At 40.8% G+C, this 14,088-nt stretch overlaps 1 protein-coding gene across 2 annotated transcripts in view; it reads left to right on the forward strand.

Annotated features, from left to right (window-relative positions):
- The window catches only part of nova2 (NOVA alternative splicing regulator 2), a 95,340-nt gene that overhangs the window by 24,308 nt on the left and 56,944 nt on the right, over positions 1–14,088 (forward strand). The window lies entirely within an intron of this gene.

The raw sequence follows: 14,088 nt of genomic DNA on the forward strand, positions 1-14,088 counted from the left end.
TAAATACTTATACACTGTTAATTTACTCTTTTTGTAATCTTTTTAAGGCCCAGTGTGTAGGATTAAAGGGGATATATAAGCAAAAGTGGAATATAAAATAAAAAGTATGTTTACTTTAGTGTCACCTGAAAATACGAGTTGGTGAGTTTTCGATACCTTAGAATGGCTGTTTAGATCCACAAAGGGAGTGGATCCTTGTCCACCGAGTCTACCATGTGGCACCAACATGTTTCTACAGTAGCCCAGAATGGACAAACCAAACAGTGGCTTTAGATAAGGCCATTCATGTTTTTGCCTTGGCAACTGTAATTAGTGATGGTAGTCCGCGACGAGCACAATGAACCCAGCAATTCTAACCAGGAGTTCATGCTTGGCACAGAGGAGAAATTGGCTGCAATGTGCAATCCTCACCTAGATGCCACTAAATCCTACACACTGCTCCTTTAAGTATTCATTTTCTATAGGCATTCTTAAATACCTGCACAAACAAATAAGATGGGTCACCACTGCCTTTTCTAACAGTGTTGAGGTGTTATAAGGTGGAGTTTTGCTTCATCAGCAGAACAATTTGAACAGTGATAGATGGATGAATGGGGTCAATGGATGGATGGATAATGGAGAGGCATGTAGGACTATCTATTTTTCCTCACAAAGGTAGTGAAGGATGAAAGGAGTGTGCTGGTATTAATAGATGGATCAGTACAAAGTGCTTTGACCCATTAAGAAAATAAGAAAACAGCACATTATCTCTGTCTTCATCCATCAGTTTTCCATGATTTTAAAACACACACACACACACACACACACACACATATATATATATGTGTGTGTGTGTGTGTGTGTGTGTGTGTACTGTATATATGTGTGTACTGTGAGTTGTACTGCTGAGTGGTGTCTTAGTGAGTTTCCAAGTTTCCCTCAGATCAGAACTGCTGACCTCCTGCTTATCGTTATGCTCAGGCATTGACAGTTAGAGCCTCATTTCAATGCTACGGGAGAAATTTATGGATTTATAAATGCTATGTTGCTCCTGTGTGTGTGTGTGTGTGTGTGTGTGTGTGTGTGTGTGTGTGTACATGGCTGTAAGTTTGTGTTGACAGAGGTTGTGAGTCCTCAGGGACAGAGGGGCCTTGACTGGGCTCACGTTGCATCCCCCACCACACACACACACGCACACACACACACAGTCCAACAGATCAGGATTACAGGATCAGAGGTGAAATTGTATTTATTTAAACTCTTAATTCTGCCCTGATGTGACATGTGACTGGAGCAGTGAAGAGGGGGAGACTGATTTGTATGTGTGTGTGTGTGTGTGTGTGTGTGTGTGCATGTGTTTGTCACCCTGCTCATACTGTCCTGTGAGTCGACGGTTTGGGTTGCTTAGTTGCTCTGTGGAAAGGCCTAGGGACACCAAACTGACATCAAAGACTGAGTAGCAAAGAAGACCAACTGTTGCGTTGCTTCACGTTACCTGTGTCTCGGCCAGAAAGTTGCACCTGAACACACCGCAAAGACTACAGCTAACAGCCAAGAAGCACGTACGGTAATCGGTATTCGTCATTAAAAAAGGGAGACTGGAGGACAAATAAGATGGATTCAACATGCTAGTTAGCCAGTTGGCACATTAACAACACAACCTGATGATATTTACCATGCCATAGCAAACAACAGCACCAACAATTACAAACCATTTCTGCTTAAGAGCTCAATGGCTACTGCCAATCAGACTGATTTCCCAGACTGCTATAACATTTTGAATCGGCTAAAAAACACGTGACAAAGGCCAACTAGTGTCAAGGATGTTGGACAGGCTGCAAAAACTAGGGCCACAGACGCTCATCGACATCCCAGCATTGACCGAAGGCCAACTGTTGGCTTGGTGTGTCAGGCCCCAAAGAGACAAAGTGGACTGTACCATGTATGTTCAAAACACTCATAAAAGTGCTACAAATGCAACTCTGTGTGCTATAAAATACATGTATATACTCTGCAAAATATGTTTTTTTTTAATCTAATTCATATTCCTTGGCTGTATTTATTTGCAGTCAAGGGCTTCCTTGTGGTCTTTATAAATCACTGAAGTAATTGGGAGGAGGTTGGGTTGGATTAGGGCTAGGCTGCTAAAACTCTTGTTCGGGTTAGGGAAAGATGATGGTTTGGTTAAACATTAAATAAGCAAGTGCATTCCATCTTTTGCTTCAAGTCAGCATCGACTTTTTTAATAGTCATAAAGCAATCCTTTCCTAACCTTAACTAAGCCAGGCTTTATGCCATGAGTGGATGCTGTAAAATCAATGAAACACGTCGAGAGTGAAGGTTTTGTGGGTTGCAGGCTGGCCAGTTTTTAACACACCTGAACTTTTTTGTAAAGACAGAAAATCATCCAGAAAACTGCATTTCCACAACCGATAAAAAGTAAATTTTAACATCCATGTGTCTTTCTGTGGTTTGACTCCTTCTCTGCCTCAACCTTGTATCACAAACCATGTGGAAAAACAATTGTGTTAAGATTTCAGGGCCTTCTTATGCAGAATGCACTCAGTCGCAGGTGGCAGAATGATTCAGTGTGGTGAAACACATTTATATGACCCAAATGTATTACTACGATTCATACTGTTCTCTCTGAAATATTATTTGTAACCCCCAGCTTTGTTGTTAAAAGTAAAACAACCTCCGGAGGTAAAATTACGTTCTGAAATAAGGCGTCAGCAGTCGTGCTTTACAATTCCACCTCCAGTTCAACTCCCAGAGACTTCTAAGTGTTGTCGTAGCGCCTGCGGAGCCTCTGATGTAATCGCTGCCCCTGAGCCAATCACAGCATGAGGTTTCTCCAGCTCTGCTAGAGACTTGTCGGACACACAGTGTGCTACTCTGAAATACGTCTTAGAGCTTGAGCCTGGGAATCATGTCACAAATTCATGTTGGTTTCTGTGTGCAAAGGGACGCACAGAGCTGCTGGATGCATATTTTAATGAGACAGAGGATAAAGGTTTTTGTATCTGCTGTTTCTCACCTTAATGACACAAAATGTGCTGGTTTGTGTAATGTAATTATGGTGCAGTTTTGGCCAGGACTCCCAAGAGACAATCCTGATGAGAAATTTAACAAGAAAAAGAAAATGTGAAAAGTTAAGAAATAATACAATTAGCAACACCTAGATACAAGTTGTAGCTTCACTCGAGGCGTTCACACAATAAAATGCCACTTTTTTGCAACTTTTTTTGCTTCAACAAGCAAAGATTTAGTTCTGGTGCTTCATTTTTACTTTGAATTGAGTGAAACATCCAAAGTTTTTGGCTATCGGAAACACGAATTCCAGTATGATGCATTTTGGAAATAACAGTCACTCAGAAGTGTAAATAATTTTCCTGTGAAGCTTAATTTAAAAGCATTCTGTCTTCTGTTCAGCCCAGCTGCATATACGCTCACTTTCCCCCTCTACTTTTAACTCCACCGTGAAGTATTTATCTGGATAGAAATTCAGTTCTCATTCTTGTTGTCTTGGTGTGTGTGTGTGTGTGTGTGTGCGTGTGTGTTAGAGTGTGTGAATGTGTGTATCGGTTCAGTGTTGGGGTCTGCAAACAAGCCACCGTTGTTTGACACCGGCTCACAAGACTCCTGAAAGCTCTGCCAGCTAGAACAGATGCAAGGTGCAAGAGCCTCCGAGATGCACACATGCACACTGACACACACAGAGACACACACATGTACACACACTTACACACACGCACACACACACACACACATACGCACACACACACACACACACGCATACAAACACATGTAAAGGCATTTGAACCAAATGATGAATTCACTGACAGAACTACAAACACATTCAGTAAAAAACTCGCATGAGCACATACAGTTAATCCATGGAGTTTGCATTCCTTCCCAGAGGAAGTACATATAAATCTACAAAAACATTCATGCAGGCACACATACACATGCAGACATGGTATGCAATCTCCTGGGGTTTTATTTCATCAAAATTACTGCAGACCTGAGAAGAACTGATGAGAGGGAGGAGAGGAAGGGAGACAAGTGAAAGAAAGAAAGGAAAAAGAAAGAAAGAGAGGGTTGTATGAGGCTCAGTCTAGAGGGGAAGAAGGGAGAAGCTGTGTGTGTATGTGTGTGTGTGTGTGTGTGTGCGTGTGTCAGTGTTAAGTTTAGTGTGTGTGTGTGTGTGTGTGTGTGTGTGTGCATGTGTGCACCCTTCCTAAGCACTGAAGGGGGCATCTGTATGTAAATGAGACACGGTTCTTCCTGGGTGACAAATCAAAAGGCCCACCTGCTGCAAGGGCCCGTCTGTGTGCGTGTGTGTGTGTGTGTGTGTGTGTGTGTGTGTGTGTGTGTGTTGGGAATAACAGGGCCAGTCTAATGAGAGTAGAGAGTTACTGCTGTGTCTTGGCCAAAGCGTCTCATTCCTGTCCTCTCTCCTCGGAAGACATTAGTCGCCCTCCTTTCCTCCCCCTCTACTGCCCGACATGCGTACACCCCCCCCCCCCCCCCCCTTACCCCCCAGTCCCAGCTGTCATGGAAAACCTGGCAGAGGTCATTGAAGTTTTGGGAAATTTCATCCTAATGTTACTGGGGATATTAATGGGATAGTTCAGATTTTTTGAAGTGGGGTTGTATGGGGCTCTTATCTGCAGTCAGTGCATTACATACAGTAGATGTCAGTCAACATGCCCCCAGTTTGATGCAGAAGTTAAGCAATGTACTGCTGTGTAGGGGTCAGTAACAAAACATATTTTGGCCACCTAAAAAAATTGTTATCAGTTTAAGTGTATGCTATATTGAGAGTATTTTCACCACTTTACCTTTTCGCCTGACAGCCCATTCCAACAGGAAAGCTCTTAACAGCTTCAGTTCCCCATCTGTGCTCTTGTCAAAGCCAGACTCCATTGACAAAAACAGTAATTTTGGCTTGCTGAACACAGGAGCTGCTCGTCAGCCGTTGCTTCGATCAGTTAGTTAGTTTGTTATTATGTGACTTGGTAAATCCAAACTTTTAAACACCAAAACAAAGTTACAAATTAAGGCAGTGGTAAAGCAGCAGCTCCTGTGTTCAGCAATGTTAAATCACAGTTTTTCTCAATGGAGTCTGGCTTTGAAAAGAAAGATATAACAGCTTAATTTTCCAATGTAAATCACTGTCTGACATTACAATAAAGCAGCAAAAATATCTTAAATATAGCATGCACTTAAACTGACAGTGTTTTTCTCAGTGGCTAGGTGGCTTAGGTAGCTATATGCTAACTTACCGACCCCTTCACAGCAATACATTTCTTAGTTTCCATGTCAGACTCCAGCATGCTTTTCCAAACTTGGGGCATGTTGCCAGACATCTACTGTATGTAATACACTGACTTTGGATAAGCACTCCATACAACACCACTACAGAAAATCTGAACTTTAAATAACCTAAGAAATCAGTGTAGATTTGTCATTGCAAGATTTATGCTTGGCCAAAAATGTCAACACTTATACCATTCTCTTTTCAAAATAAACTTCATAGGCTTGATTGATGCAATCAGATGTAAGGTATGCTCGTCTGGAGACTTTAAAGGAATGATATGAACTCAGTTAAAGGGATGTTGAGAATTTTGCCAAAGTCCCACGGAGCAGAAGGTGCATCGAGCCAAAACAAGATGAAGAAAAACTTACATTTCAACACAGATTTTCAAGAGCAGAAACTTGGCAAAATTTCAAGCAGGATCTTAGAAATTAGAACCAGAAACAAAGATTAAGTTAAGACAAAAACAAAATTTGGATTTTTATATTAAATATAGACAGTATCATAACATTTTTCAAATTAACTCAATAATTGTCCCCAGGGGGAATTTAGTTGTTGCAGTAGCAAAGTTAATGTGACAAGAGAGGACTCTGTGTGGAAAAACACAACATGAGGCTAGAAATAGAAAATCCAAGGAGTAGCAGAGACAATGAAAAGCAAGGTAACAGGATGTAAACAATTGTGGGGTCAAAACAAGCATTTCAAACAGATACATGGGGAGTAAATAAGCACATGGAAGAAGATAGATTCTCCCCCATAGTAATTTTAGTTTGTTTAATTCATAATTATAGACTGAACAGATGCGACAGACTACGAAGTACGGGCGGAAAAATCATGAAGAGAATGTGTGAAACTCACATGAACCCTGTTCTTCTTTCTCAGCCTACATTCCTCCGCTCATATATCACACTGTTCTCCCTCCATCCCTCTTTTCCTTCTCTCCCGACCTCACATCCCTTTTTATTCATGCATCCTTCGATACAGCTCCATCCCGCCGATCAATCACCCCCCCCCCCCTCCTGGCTGCATTATTCCTTCACCTCCCTTTGCCTCCTCTCCCTCCTTCCTCTCCCCCTCCTTCCCTCCGTCGCTCCCTCCATCCCATCTATCTGGAGAATAGTGCAGCAGCAGCACTTAAGCCGACGACCAATTACAGTAGCAAGGAGCAGCAGTACGGGGGGACGAGACAGGCCACCATTCATCCTCACACACACACACACACACACACACACACACACTGTGCAGTGCGACCCACCATTCACTATTATGGCACAACAGATTTATTACATACCCATACAGTACAAGGCAGTGCCGCTCCTAAATATAGCTTCTCTCTGTCTCGCTTTCTCTCTCTCTCTGGGCTAACTGGATACAAAGGGACATAACAGAATGTTATGACAACGTTGCGTCTGTAGAGCTGCAATCAGCAAGAGATGGTAAAAAACGACAAGCAAAAAAGCATTAAAAAACATTTAAAAACAAGGATTGTATGTCTGTGTATGTTTATGTATGTGTTAACAAGCCCAGACAATAGAGAAGCTGTATTATCTCTGTACGTTCTCATTTCTGAGGGATTATTCAACACTGTGGGAAACAGATACCTATCTATAATGAAGAAAATGAACAGTTAAACTCCTAATATAAAAACAGTTCAGGAAACACTCACTTATTTGCCTTCTTCATGAGGGTGAGAAACAAAGGTGGATATCAGTCTCATGTATTTGTGTTAATCACAGAGCTGGATTCAGGATGTGTTTCTCAAAATGTTGAACTATTCCTTTAACAGGTTTCAGTGACTCATCAGCTAATTATCTGTAACAGCATTAATTACTTGTAAAACACATACTAAATGTGTGCCTGCGTCATTTTAAGTGATGTAATATTACGATGTGAGTCCTTATTTCTCCTGGCTTCTGCTAACATATGAAAAAAAAAAAAAAGTTCATTTTCATTTCCTAAGTGCATTTGCTCAGCAAGCAGCCAGCTAAGATGAAACTTGCGCGACGGCTGCATCCGTTGGTTCATCAGTTTGCGAAGAGAACAAACACAGCCACTGCCGTTCCACATAAAATATTCATTCACGACACCTGTTTTATAATTAGAATCGACCCGCTTTCCTCCTCTGCTTCTCCTCCGCCACTGAGATATTGACCTCCGGTCGGACACGGAGGCAAAGCCATAAAGACAAACTAAAAGCTGGAAATGAATTAGTATCGATGCCGTCAAAGTTTCCTTCTTCTGTCCTGTTGCAGTTTTATGGCTACAGTTCCGTTTTAGTGCCTTGGGGCTGAGTGTCTCACTGAGTGTTAGAGCAGACAGATGCTGGGATAATGATGTGAATGGTGACGAAAGTTTTTAGAAACTGTGACTGATGTTGGAGAGCAGAGAGGGAGGCACATTCTGCAGGATTTTTTTAAGGTTACACTGAAACTGGAAGTTTTTTCAGCAGTAATGTTTTGTGCAAAACATTTGCAAGAATTCCTTCATACCAATCATGTTGGGAGACATTTATCTGACATCTGGACTGCGCTCAGTTGGTCTGACTGTCTCACTGGGACACTTGATAAAGCAGGTCTGAATCCTGCTCACAAAAAAAAAAAAAATTGTTAAAAAAATGAGAACATTCTGGAGCCGTTACAAGAACCATAAAGCAGCAAATATATTCATTCCATTCCTCTTGCTGTCAGAGCTGAGACCAATATAATTAAGGTTTGAAGAAAATCTGGGAATGTATCAGTGTTTACGCTGAATATTACATGATTAAGGAAAATCTGATTTAAAAATTAATAGGAGCGGCATGTAGGACTTAAGGCATCTGGGATTGGAGATTGAAAGCAGCTGAAAGTTCTCCAATGTGCCAAGCGTGAACTCCCGCAGGTTTTTATCGAGAGCCTAATTATCCGCAAAGGTCTCTTTCTCTCCAAAAGAAACGGACCAGGTGATTAAAACCAGTAAAAATACTGAATAAAGCAGTTTCATGTGACAAATCAATGTTTTTCCCTGTTCAGCTCTTCGCAGATGGGCCACTAGCCCAGCACCTGCTAATGTGTGCTCACCTTTTGTCTCTGATAACTCAAGATCCAGACATTCGGGGGATTTTTTACCAGGAACAGAAATACTCACAGAGGTTTCTTCCTCTACAAAACAAATGGCCCTGGTGATTTAAAATGGTAAAACACTGAAAAAAGCAATTTCTCATTAAAAAAAAACAGTTTTTCTGACACTTTCCTGCATTTGAGGAGGAGCTGCTAACTACGGTGGCCATAGCAAAAATGAAAATAGTCCAATCTAGAGCCAGTGTTTGGTTTGTCCATTCTGGGCTACTGTAGAAACATGGTGGTGCTACATGGTGATCTCGATGGACGAGGACCTGCTCCCTATGTAGACGACTATTTTTATTTTCAGGTAATTATATGCTAAAGAAAACAAACTTATTACATTGTATTTCTGACAGTATGTCCCTCTAAATCCCACACACTGGACCTTTAAAAAATACAAAAATCCAGGTGAAAACTGAAGTTTTAAAACATATTTTTTATTGGGAATGCATGAAAATATTTGTCCACGAAAATCCATAAAAACTCAAACTGATAAGCCTTAAGCCTTATGAGTGCAGTTCTCGCTGAGCTGAGCTAAAATAAACTAACTAATCCTCTGAGCTCACAGGACAAAAAGTTCCCGAAACATCCAGTAAAAGTGTCCGTTGTAAAATCATCAGTCTTTATAAACTTCACTTCTCACTCTGTAAACAATGAGACAAAGAGACCTGATGTCATCATTAGAGTCCAAATACCTGAGAGGAATGTATTCTTTTCTCTCTGTGTGTTTGTTGTCTGTGTTCGTGTGGACAATAATATCACTTTCTATTTGTAGCTGTCCTAGAGCAGTCACATTCCTGCAGCGGTGACTTCACCACCACATATAACCCACTTTAGTGAGCCCGATCCAAACTGAATCTGATTGTTAATGAGACACCCTGAAAGACGACGACCACACGCTCCCATTTGACTCACATTCACACGACTGCAGAGAAGACAGAGACCATTAGTTTCTCATTAGCAGCTGAGACAACACTGCAGCTCCACTGAGTCACGTGTGAAAATAATAGATAGTTGATGAAGTCAGTCACATGGTAGTGTACTATACTGTACGACCACAAGCATGCGGACATTCAAATAATAAACTAAAACTGTGAGTATCCACAAACTTTTGTCGTCCATTTTCCTCTAACTCTACCTCGATCACTCTCTCTCATTCCATTTGACAATCCTTTCTTCTTCTCTTCTTCTTTCTCTACAGTCCATCTCTCTATCTCCTCTGTCTGTCCTCTGTCTCAGCGTGCCACCATTTTAGAGCTTTGTCTTTAATCCCACACCATGATTGCAGTTTTCAGTATTAAATATCCCATCTGCACACACACACACACACACACACACACACAAAAACCAGCACACATCTGTCGCAAAAGGCCACATGACCTAACATACTAACACACACCTGACTCACACACACACACACACATACACAAACGCACAAACACAAACACACCCACCCACACGCTGCCCCCAGCCTTTATCAACATTACTGATTTCAGCGCTCTAAGCCTCTTACGCAGCTCTGAGCTTTCAGACTGAGAGATGGAAAACTGCAACATTACTTCTCACACACACTCATATACGCACACACTCACACAAATGCAACTGTAATGAATTTCCTGTTTGTTAGCCATTTCCCCTCTTCATTAAACGACTTATTCATTACAAATGTCTGCTGTTTATCAGTTATAACGAGATGATTTCCACCAAATTAGATTCCTATTTTGGTTCTGTCTGAATATGTCAAATTATTGCGGCAAATTGACACCAGTTAAAGTGTCTGCAGTCTGTCTGAGCGCAGGCGTCACAGCTGATCAGGGCTCAGCCAAAATGGAAACCCCTCACTGTGTCAGGAAAATGACTTCTCTGATTCAGGGTATGGTTATTATCAGTGTTTTGTTTCCTTTGTTTTTAACTTACATAATCAACTTGTTTAGGGACTGCTGATGAAAAGTACCAGCTTGGTGAAAATTACATCATACTGATGTCAATTAATGTGCACTGTCCTTGATTATTATTGAGATATTGAGATTAGGGCTGAAACTAAGGATTATTTTCATTGTCGATTTATTTGTCAATTATTTTCTTGATTATTAGATTAGTTGTTTTCTCTATAAAATGTCAGAAAATGGTGAACAATATCAATTGGTGTTTCCCACAGCCCAAGATGATGCCCTGAAGGGTTTTCTTTTGTCCACGGGAGGAAAGAAAACAGAAAATATTCACAGTGGAATCAGAGAGTTATTACTGTTTTTTTTTTGTTTTTTTTTACTGTTAATCGATTATCAAATTAGTTGGTGATTAACTTGATAGTTGACAACTAGGCTAATGGAGTCATCCATCAATTATTGCAACTCTAAAATAGATTTAAAAAATGCGGTCTCCAAAGTGCTTTTTAAATCAATCAACCATTTGTTGTAGAAAATACAGAGAAGTGCTGATAATCTTTAACTGTCCCCCTTTGTCTAATTTATAGTTCATAGCTCAAATATAATTTGGGTTTACAATGACATAAAACAGAGAGAAATCCTCACATTTGAGAAGCTTAAGTCAGACAGTCTTTGACATTTTCACTTTTAATACTTTTTTTTTTTGAAGAGACGACTTTCCATTTTCATAAGGCCAGAGGGATCAGTTAGCTTTTATTGCTGTATGTATAGAATGTAAAAGTTAGCTGAAGCTTAAGAAATGATACACTGACACCAGCACCTTTTTTTTTTATATTTGTTAGGGTGTGTGACGTCAGCCAACAGGCAGACAGGCTGAGTAATGCCTCAGTACCAGTCCGTGCCACGCAGGCTGATGGACAGATCACAGCACTCAGAGAGAGTCAGACTGCAGCTTTGACACTTCCATTGCCCTCACAGGCCGCCATAAGAGACACAGATTACATAATGGATTCATAAAACAGCAGCTTTTTAAGAGGAGGTTGGAGTGTTGATCTGCAATGTTTGAAAACTGCAGCTTGTATAAAATAAAAACATGAGAGAATAACTATTAACATTTTATTTCAAAGGAAAGTAAGCAGTCTGTTGCTGATGTTATCTGCTGCAGTGAACAGACTGTATTATCAGTTTCTAATTTTGTTCTGTGATATGATCTTTTATTTGATATAGTAGAAATTGAATAATAACCTTCAGATGATGAATTCTTTTTTTCCTCTATAGACCCACAGTTTGGAGAAGAGGAACTCTGTAGTTGAAAAGGTCAAATTAAAAGTGGCAGAAGCTTGTTGCTTCCCTCTGAAGTGCCTTTCTGAGTGTGTTCCTGTGTTCGGAGACTCCGGTGGGAGCTGAACCCTGAACTCTGGCAGGGTCACTGATGTTCTCCAACATGAACTCGAGCAGAATGAGACCCCTCAGTCCCAGCAAGGTTAATATGGCATTGACATACAGCTCTGTCAGACACCTCAAAGACTCAACCTTTGAAGCACGAGGAGCTACAAGCTACTGATAATATACTTTTTTTACACTTGTGTTGATATATGAGGCGTTTACAGACTGGAGGAACTTTTTCATTGTTCTGCAACTACCCGTTTATTGTGTCCACACTGCAAGAACTAGGTACAATTGTAGTTCTCAGAATGCCATTTTGAGGGACTTTTTTAGCTCCTATTTTAGAGTAGATACTCTCCCGGCACAAGAGGCATCTTGAGTGATGTGAGTATAAGGTGATTGGTCGAACACATGAGCCAATGCAGTGCTGGCAACTGCCATTTTCAAAAACCCATAAGCTGTGTAAATATAGAGGGCCACAACTAAATATATAAATACATAAATAATTATGTGATTAAATACTTAAATTAATAAAAAATCATATAATTAAGTGAAAAAAAGTAATACATTTATAATTATGTAAGTTAATGCTTAATTATCATACCATAACCATAGATAAATAATAACAAATTTAATGAGACATTAAATATATTTATGTATTTATACATTTATGTATTTATTTATTTATTTATTTGTACATGAATCAATTTATTTGTTAATTAATTCACTCATGTATTTATCTATTTAAAATTTTTATTTATATATATTTACTCTCATTTATCAATAGTGTAACGTGCTGCAGTGAAATGAACAAACCTTTAAAGTCATCTGTCAAAAGTCAGTGGATGGGTTAAAGCCTCCAATTGGCTATACCATGCCAGGCGCTCCAAGCGTCTGCTAAATGCTAATATTAGCTTAGCTATGATGCTAACCAGCTCTTTGAAGTAGATAGGCCCAGGTCATGAGCGACTCAGCCCTGGCAGCTCACATTTTTGTTCCCGTAGTTAGCTTGAGCTCTGGAAGGTAAATCTAATGTTAATTATCTGCCCCCTTTACATGTACCTCAGTAACATGCCAATGTCAGACAGAGCAGGTGGAGTGTGATTGTCAGATGCAGAGCAGCCACTTTGGGCCCTCTTGACCCCTCTCCTCCTCCACCTCTGCAACTCTCAGGCAGGCTGCATCAGTCAGTCCTCTGCTGCCAGCAGACAGGCATGACTAATCGATCTGCACCACATCTGCCACACTGACGGCTGAGATAGGGCGTCAGGATACACCCACCTGCTTTAATGAAGCTTGCATTTCCATTTTCTGTTTTCCGTAACTCTGCCTTCTTAGATTTCCTTTGCTTCCTCCCCATCTGTTATTCTGTCTCTGTCTATGGTGGCCTGCAGGAGTCAAAACAGCAGAAATGATAATTAGAGAAGAATCTGGTAATCAATATTGTTTTTCCTTCACCTCAGTGCTCCCTCTCTCACTCTCTCCATTTGCTGCCGTCATGTTAAGACTTTTAATAAAGGAGTGTTGAGGGTCCCAGCGAGGCCAACCATAAATAGAACAGCAGGAATATGGCCGGCCAGCCCGCAGATCAATGCCGCACTGAGTGCGTGTGAGTGTGTAGGTATGGGTAAGATTGAGAATGTGTGTGTGTGAGTGAGAGTGAAGGTGTGAGAGTGTGTGTGTGTGTCCTTGGGAAGTGGTAGGATAATGCAGTCTGCCAGTGAAATACGACTGTCATAAACCCTCTCAAACACTTTCACTGCCTCTCATCACTCCCACAGTGCACACACACATCTCTCTCTCTCTCTCTCTCTCTCTCACACACACACACACTTACTTACACAGTCATATCTTTGGGATATTGATCATCACTGCAGGTCTGTGTGTGTGTGTGTGTGTGTGTGTGTGTCTTTCTGAGACAATTCTGGACAACCTGAATCTCATTTGTGGTGTTGAGGACAAGAGGACATGACGTCAGGTCTGGCAGGAGTAAAAGTTCTTGAACAGTGATCAGTATACTAAATATGACTTTAAAGGACTATTTCACAGCTTTTTAACTTTAGGTAGCACTGCAGTGATTAACTCAGCCATGAAAACTTTTATGTTAAGAGCTGTTTCATAGGTCTTTTCTAGCAAGTAACAACAATTATGTGTTTTTTACAACTCGGTCTCACTCCCAACTTGTCAAATCCTGACACTTGGTCAGTGGCCCTTGGCATCAGATGCCAACAGAGGCACCCTTTAGTGACAGTATGAGATGCATCGAGTGGTGGCTTTTTTTGATGCTCCAAGCTGCTGTAGTTTAAATAGCAAGAAAGTCCACGTAGGGGAGCAGGAGGTGAAGTACATGTATCAAACAAACCCCAGTGAGACTACCGTTCATTTCCCATGTCAACCTATAAGTAATAACATCGTAGTG

Source organism: Epinephelus lanceolatus, chromosome 4, assembly GCF_041903045.1.
Source record: "Epinephelus lanceolatus isolate andai-2023 chromosome 4, ASM4190304v1, whole genome shotgun sequence".
NCBI lineage: Eukaryota > Metazoa > Chordata > Actinopteri > Perciformes > Serranidae > Epinephelus > Epinephelus lanceolatus.